The sequence below is a fragment of the Trichechus manatus genome, unplaced genomic scaffold, assembly GCF_000243295.1.
Source record: "Trichechus manatus latirostris isolate Lorelei unplaced genomic scaffold, TriManLat1.0 scaffold00094, whole genome shotgun sequence".
NCBI lineage: Eukaryota > Metazoa > Chordata > Mammalia > Sirenia > Trichechidae > Trichechus > Trichechus manatus.
Window position 1 is genome coordinate 2,919,465 of NW_004444030.1, and position 8,875 is coordinate 2,928,339.

Here is an 8,875-nt window from a genome sequence, read left to right on the forward strand (position 1 = left end):
AGTAAAGCATTACTCAAGAAGAAGAACAAATTGGGAGGCCTCACACTACCTGATTTTAGAACCTATTATACCACCACGATAGTCAAAAGAGCCTGGTACTGGTACAACAACAGATACATAGACCAATGGAACAGAACTGAGAATCCAGACATAAATCCATCCACCTATGAGCAGCTGATATTTGACAAAACCCCAAAGTCTGTTAATTGGGGAAAAGACAGTCTCTTTAACAAATGGTGCCGGCATAACTGGATATCCATCTGCAAAAAAATGAAAGAAGACTCATACCTCACACCATGCACAAAAACTAACTGAAAATGGATCAAAGACTTAAATATAAACTCAAAAACAATAAAGATTATGGAAGAAAAAATAGGGACAATGCTAGGAGCCCTAATATGTGGCATAAACAGAATACAAAACATTACTAACAATGCACAAACACCAGAAGAGAAACTAGATAACTGGGAGCTCCTAAAAATCAAACACTTATGGTCCTCAACAGACTTCACCAAAAAAGTCAAAAGACAACCTACAGACTGGGAAAAAACTTTTGGCTACGACAAATCCGATCAGTGTCTAATCTCTAAAATCTACAAGATACTGCAAAATCTCAACAACAAAAAGACAAAAAACCCAATTAAAAAATGAGCAATGGATATGAACAGGCACTTCACCAAAGAAGACATTCAGGCAGCTAACTGATACATAAGGAAATGCTCATGATCATTAGCCATTAGAGAAATGTAAATCAAAACTACAGTGAGATATCATCTCACCCCAACAAGGCTAGCATTAATCCAAAAAACATAAAATAATAAATATTGTAGAGGTTGTGGAGAGGCTGGAATACTTATACACTGCTAGTTGCAATGTAAAATGGTACAACCACTTTGGAAATCGATTTGGTGCTTCCTTAAAAAGCTAGAAATAGAAGTACCATACGATCTAGCAATCCTACTCCTTGGAATAGATCCTAGAGAAATAAAAGCCATCACACAAATAGATACATGCACACCCATGTTCATTGCAGCAGTGTTCACAGTAGCAAAAAAATGGAAATAACCTAGATGTCCATCAATGGACGAATGGATAAAAAAATTATGGTATATTCACACAATGGAATACTACGAAATGATAAAGAACAATGATGAATCTGCGAAACATCTCATGGATGAATCTGGAAGGCATCACGCTGAGTGAAATTAGTCACATGCAAGAGGACAAACAGTCAATGAGATCACTATTATAAGAACTCAAGAAAAGGTTTAAACACAGAAGAAAACATTCTTTGATGGTTACAAGGGTGGGGAGGGAGGGAGAGGGGTATTCACTAACTAGACAGGAGATAAGAATTATCTTAGGTGAAGGGAAGGACAACACACAATACAGGGGAAGTCAGCACAACTGGAGTAAACCAAAAGCTAAGAAATTTCCTAAATACAACCAAACATTTTGAGGGACAGAGTAGCAGGGGTGGGGGTCTGGGGACCATGCTTTCAAGGGATATCTAGGTCAACTGTCATAACAAAGTTTATTAAGAAAATGTTCTGCATCCCACTTTGGTGAGTTGCATCTGGGATCCTAAAAGCTAGCAAGCGGCCATCTAAGATGCATCAACTGGTGCCAACTCACCTGGAGCAAAGGAGAATGAAGAACACCAAAGACACAAGGAAAATATTAGTCCAAGAGACAGAAAGGATCACCTAAACTGGAGACTCCATCAGCCTGAGACCAGAAGAACTAGATGGTGCCCCGCTACCACCAATGAACACCCTGACAGGGAACACAACGAAGAGTCCCTGACAGAGCAGGAGAAAAGTGGGGTGCAGAACTCAAAGTCTAGTAAAAAGACCAGACTTAATGGTCTGACTGGAGGGACCCTGGAAGACATGGCCCCCAGACTCTCTGTTAGCCCAGAACTGAAACCATTTCCGAAGCCAACTCTTCAGACAATGATTAGACTGGACTATAAGACATAAAATCATACTTGTGAAGAGAGTGCTTCTTAGCTCAAGTAGATACATGAGACTAAGTGGGCAGCTCCTGTCTGCAGGAAAGATGAGAAGGCAAAAAGGCAGAGAAGCTGGTTGATGGACATGGGAAATTCGCGGTGGAAAGGAGAAGTGTGCTGTCACGTTATAGGGAGAGCCATCTAGGGTCACATAACAATGCATGTATAAGTTTTTGTATGAGAAACTAACTTGAATGTAAACTTTCACTTAAAGCACAATTAAAAAGAAAGAATATCATTTGCTAAGCACTTTATTATGTGATATGCATTATATATGTGTGTGTACATATATACATATGTATGTGTATATATATGTATACATACACACACATGTATATTTATTCATCACCACATCACCATGTGAGGTATTACCTTCAGTTCACAGACGAGGAAACTGAAGCTCAGAGTAACCAATTTTCCTAAATTCCTATAGCTGATCAAAGCTTGTACGCTTCCGCACTGCAGGGCACTGGTGGTTGTACCCTCAAAGTCATACTTCTAGAATTGCATACTGCAATTTCTGACAATACATATTAAATAGGAGGAAGCATTAATACAAATTTTACATTGACTGACACCATATACTTTAGGCTTATTGGTCTCAGAAATTTCCTATTTGTTTTCACACTCTTCTGTGGTTACCACTTAGAGTCAACTTATATGGCTGATCAGATCCCACAAATGTGAGGTAAAAAGAGGCAGTTTTGTTGGATTGCCTTGCACTCCCATAATTTAATGAGGCAAAGGATTCATGAATATTTTCCATGGACCAAACGTGGGTCTGAATGGGAAACACAGCCAGCCTGGAGGCCTACCAGAAAACCAGGGCTGAGAGGCAAGTGACAACCAAGGAACAGAATTCATCACACATTAGTCAGGGGAACCTCCAAAATGCTATGAAAGCAGCCACAGGACAGTCAACCTTAAGCATCTGCCAGATCCAGAGAGCCTGAAGTCATCCTACGACATATTCAGTGAAACTCCATCTCCCATTCCAAGTTCCAGCTCCCTCTGGGGGAGACAGTAATAATAGTAGCCAGCGAAGGAGGAGGAGAAGAGACAACCACACCCTCTTTCAGAGAGAGGAGGGGTACCCACCCTTCATAAGCAGTAATGAGATCCTGTTGATCTGGACTTACTTATCCAGCACTTGGCCTAAAAGTGTGCCTGAGCCCAAAAAGAACTAGGCATACAATATTACAAAATATGGCTATGTTTATATTAATGAAAAATTAAAGTGAGTTGCATTTTCTTTGATGCTACTCTTATTTCTACTCTACTTTCATTTAAATGCTTAAAATACACACATCTATACTCAACCGTTGACGCGTAGTGCACCCAGTGGGCAGTCAAATTTTGAGCTTCATTAAATGATCGTAACTATAATAAAATATGATCCACTGTGTAAATGATGATCAACACCTTGATATTGAGTTCATATCAAGATAACTAATAGGAAAGTTGGAATATCTTACTGTTTATCATTAAAATATGTTTAAATGTATACCAGCAATTTGAAAGGTAAGATTGATGTGTTAATGATGTGAGATATTCTGTTACTACATATTTCATAGAGAGAAGTACTAGATCATAAGTCTGGATCCTAGAGATAACAATAAATCATACAGGGAAAAAATGTCCATTTTACTATTAGAGATTGTGATATTTGAAAGTTGCTGCTGAAAGATAAACCAAAAAACCAAACCTGTTGCCATCGAGTTGATTCCAACTCATAGCGACCCTACAGATGGAGCAGAACTGCCCCATAGGGTTTCCAAAGAGTGGCTGGTGGATTCGAACTGCTGATCTTTTGGTTAGCAGAGGAGCTCTTAACCACTGTACCACCAGGGTCCTGCTGAAAGATATCAAAGTATTATCAATTTTTATCAAGATGTTATCAAGAAACCAAGAGCTTCTGGGTATGTTTGACTCAGAGAAGGGAATCAATCTTTTCTGTCCAAAAGCTGACTCCTGTTGTTGTGATGAGGTCAACAGTTTATGGATTCTCTCTCAAGTACTATTAAGCTGATCCACTTTAATGACACAAATTATAAAAAGAAAGTGAAAGAGTCTAAGCGACTCCATCCCATGTAATTGCTATTTACCTATACTCACATACCATGGGACCACAAAAGCCTGCTCCATTTCTCCCTGCCTGGATAGAGAGAATGTTACATTTATCAAAGAAAATGCATAGCTAAGTATCTCGGAAAGGGTCCTATAACTCTTTTCCATTTTGATACTTTAGTAGCATTTTTCCTTTGTCTTTACATTTGTATTTCTGTGGAATGTTTGAACAAAACTGCAACACATATATCACCTTTATTCATTATAACAAGATGACTGCAAGACCGTCTAAATGACCTTCCAAATGACCTTCCTGAATTTTACATACTCCCTTTCAGATTAATCTTCCTAAAACACTACTTCAAACAGATTTCCATCTTTATTAAAATCCACATCAATGACACAACACTGATAGGAAAAGCCAGAATTATTTAGACTTCTGAGCCTTTCAAAAACTTGTTCCAAATCTTTCAGAGTACTTTCATCTCCCAAGAATTCCCAAATGACTTTCTTAGACACACTGGTTGACTTGTCCTTCAAACGTGCCTTATATATTTTCCACCTTTGCACTTTTTCTCACACTATTCCAACCAACCAGAACATCATCTCCCAGCAACATTCCGTCTGACCAAATCTTATCCATTGACTCCTTTGAAATTCAGGAAGTTTTCTAAAATTACCCCATCCTAAACTATTTCTCATTCCTCTGAAATCCTTTAGACATGGGATGCAAGTTCTTTGGTTGCTTTAAAATACTAAATATTTTAACCTGATAATTAAATATTTTAACCTGATAAATCTACTGCAAAAGACCTCTTTCAAGTGTCAAAAAGCAAAGATGTCACTTTGAGGACTAAGGTGCGCCTGACCCAAGCCATGGTATTTTCAATTGCCTCATATTCATGAGAAAGCTGGACAATGGATAAGGAAGACAGAAGAATTGATGCCTTTAAATTATGGTGTTGGCAAAGAATATTGAATATACCATGGACTGCTAGAAGAACAAACAAATCTGTCTTGGAAGAAGTACAGCCAGAATGCTTTTAGAAGCAAGTATGGCAAGACTTCATCTCATGTACTTCAGACACGTTATCAGGAGGGACCAGTCCCTGGAGAAGGACATCATGCTTGGTAGAGGGTCAGTGAAAAAGAGGAAGACCCTCAACGAGATGGACTTACACAGTTACTGCAACAATGGGCTCAAACACAGCAACGATTGTGAGGATGGCATAGGACCGGGCAGTGTTTCATTCTGTTGTACACAGGGTCACTATGAGTCAGAACCGACTCACTGGCACCTAACAACAACTTGATAAACTTCATAATTTAACTTCTTAAAATTTTAATCTCCTTGACATTAAAATTCCGTATTACTCTTTTTTACGTTTCCACCCTGTCCAACACAGTTTCTTGCTTATAGTAAGTAGTCAGTAAATATTTGCTAATTTGACCCTAAAACAAACAAACAAAACCCCAAACCCATTGCCGTTGAGTCTATTCCAAATCATGGTGACCCCGTATGTTATAGAGCAGAACTGCTTCTTGGCTGTAATCTTAATGGAAGTGGAACAATAGGCCTTCCTTCTGCAGCCCTGCTGGGTGGGTTTGAACTGCCAAGCTTTAGGCTAGTAGTCAAGCACAACCTGTTTACCACCCAGGGACCTAAATTGATCTTACCCTTATTTAATTAATAAACTGTGGAAAATGGAAGGAGACCACATTGCAAACTCCAAACCATCACCTCCTTTGCTTAGTTCCAGATTTCACAGAAAATCTCTCGTCAAACTTGGTGGGTTTTTTTAATTTATGTTTAACCCAGATGTACAATCTTTGTCTTTGATATATTTAGCTTGAAAACCACCACCTAACCATGAGTTTTCTATTAACTCACATGTTCTATGTTCTTTTTTTCTTTCCTTCTTTTGTTATCTCATATTCCCCATCTATTAGCATGGCAGTGATAAACTTTTTTTTTTCTTTTAACTGTTTTTATGGTGGTTATCTTAGCAGTTACACCATGCATCCTTGACTTTTTAAGGTCTAACATTAATGGGGGTACTTTTACATTATTCAGTGCAGACTCTAAACACTTTAACTCCATGTACCTTCCATAGCAGATTGTATTTTCCAAAAATACTTGCAATAATATTTTCAGTTCCACATGCTTTTCCAATATTTTACCACTTCCCCAGCAAAAGATGGACTCTATTTCTCCTCTTTTTGAAACTGGGCAGGTCATTGTGACTGCCTCAACAAATAGAATGCAGCAGATGTGAAGCTTCATGGCTTCTGAAATCAGTGGATACTCCCAGGGGTAAAGTGATCCCAAATGTTGGACTCACCTCTCAGATGTTCATTTCTCCTAGATCTTCACTGCCTTGTGAGTTCTTCCACGCCATCAAACAGGTGAGTTTTGTTTGGTTATGTTTGATTTCCGTTTTCTCAGATATTTTAGTTTTCCTCTATGGGAAGACGGGATCTGGTCAAAACTTTAACACTGGAACCTAACTTTATAGTTATATGTGAGCCAGGCAGAGGAAATTCTGTTGGATATTAATTTCATCCTTTCCCTTATTAATATTATATGTTTTTATATGCACTCACAGCAAAGAATGTTTTAGATTCCTTTTGCATGTTTTATTCCATTATTTCTATATTTTGCTATGTTTGCAGACAGATTGCTGACTTGAATATACTGTATAGTATGATTAGCAAAGTCACTGGGTTGTTTAGCAGATTAGGAGAGGCATCAAACTTCTCAAACTGAACCTATGATGGACATTAGTTACCTGGCACTGACATCAGGCCAAAAGCCTTCACATGATATTCTGGAAATTACAAGACTGAGGTCATAATCATTACAACTTCCTGCATGACAGTGATGATGGCAAAGAAGCACATTATTACCAGATGTCAAAGTGGCTGCTGTAAAGCAAACTGAATTAAGAATACTGGTGTACAAGAGAGGTCCATTAATTAAAATATATATATATATACGTATATATATATATGTGTGTGTATATATATATATATGTGTGTATATATATATATGTGAAGTTCCCTGTGACAGGAAGCAAGGTAGAAAAGATGCAAAAACATGTACATAATCATTACTGACAAAAAGTATTAAGTGCCAGGGTTGCCATAAGTTGGAACTGACTCCACAGCAACTGGTTTGGTTTTTTTTAGGGTGGTGGCACTGGACATGGAATGTAGCGAAAGGATTTAGTTTATAGTTTGGCAGCCTAGCAAACAGGACTTGCTGATGAGCTGGATGTGGGAGTGAGGAAACAAGAAATCAAGGTTATCTCCAAGGTTTGGGGTCTGAGAAGCAGATGGACAACTGTTCCATTTCTACAGATGGGGAAAGCTAGGGGGGAAAAGGATGGTGTGGGGGCAATGAGGTAGTGAAGGCATTGCAAATGTCAGGTGGCTAGGCTCAATGGGGAGCCAAATTTGATCATGTGTCAAAAAATTAATTTGACTAAAATATTATCAAAACAAGCCAAATATCAAGTACTTAACATGAATTCACTTATAAAAGCTTTGAAAATTTAATAAAAGTTACAAACCTTCCCTGGTGAAAATGCATATTTAGATACGATTTCATGGGGTTTAAAACATTCCTGAGGTCCATCCTTGCCCATCCTTGAATTCTGAGCTGGATGTACCCCCAGGTTATAGATGTTCCCAAATAATGCGTCGTGCACAGTGGCATAAGTAGGTTGTGTGAAACCCACTGTACAAAATACTGTCATACTGAAGAAACTAACTACTGTTTTACTCTCGCAGGAAAAGTTCACTACTATATTAGAATGACTCCAGACAACCTACCAAACATGCATCACAAGTGGGAGCCCTGTGAGGGGCCCAGAAAGCAACTTGGACAGAAGCAGGTGTGTCACCTGACCTCTGTGCCAGTCAGGCGGTGGAAGCTATCAGGAAGCATTCATTGACAAAGGTCTAAGTACATTTTTCTTAAATTTCCTTAATTTGTTCATTTGTTATCTGAAATAAAGGAAACAAATAAGTAGCAAAAAAAAAAAAAGTATTAAGTGCCATACTGAATTATGGTTCTAAACACAGAGAAAAAAATCATATTGTTTTGGATAGACAAATTATGTGGAAAAGAAAGCTCTTGATACTCATCAACTTACAGGACAAAGATGGCTTTGGTACTCAGTTAAGATTTAATTGTCAAATACAAAAATGGCGCTCTAGGCAGAAGCACCACGCCGTCCCTCCACAGCAAAGATCTGAAAAACTAAGCTGAACAGAGAATACAACAATCCTGAAACCCTAAAACATCAAATGAAGAGATAAAGAACTCAGCCAAACACCAACTGGAGTAAGAAAACTGACAGAGAATGGACAGCGAGGAGAGATTCATGCAGAGGTCCCCTACCAGCTAACGCAGCGTGGATCCGCCATCTCGGACTCCTATCTGAGACCAGCTAACAGGGGGTATGGGAAAACAGCCTCACGGAGCTTCCAGCGGGAGACAAAACAACCAGTAATTGGCGATATACACTTTCCCACCCCCCAACCTTCTTCACCCCGACTCGGCCTCCTCTGCTTCCCCCGGCCACAGTCTCTTGACCAGGAAACAGCTGTTGCTTGGATTCCACACACCCGGACAGGTGGCTCTCTGAGTACCATTTGTTGGCTGCTGGTGTTGCTTTTTCTCCGCTTCTTTTTATTTCTTCCTTGCCTCTCCCCACCTCCCCCTCGTTTCGCTTGAGTACCTCGCTCCGTGCGCCATCTTTGCTTCTTCCTGAGGGGCTGCAGAGCTCC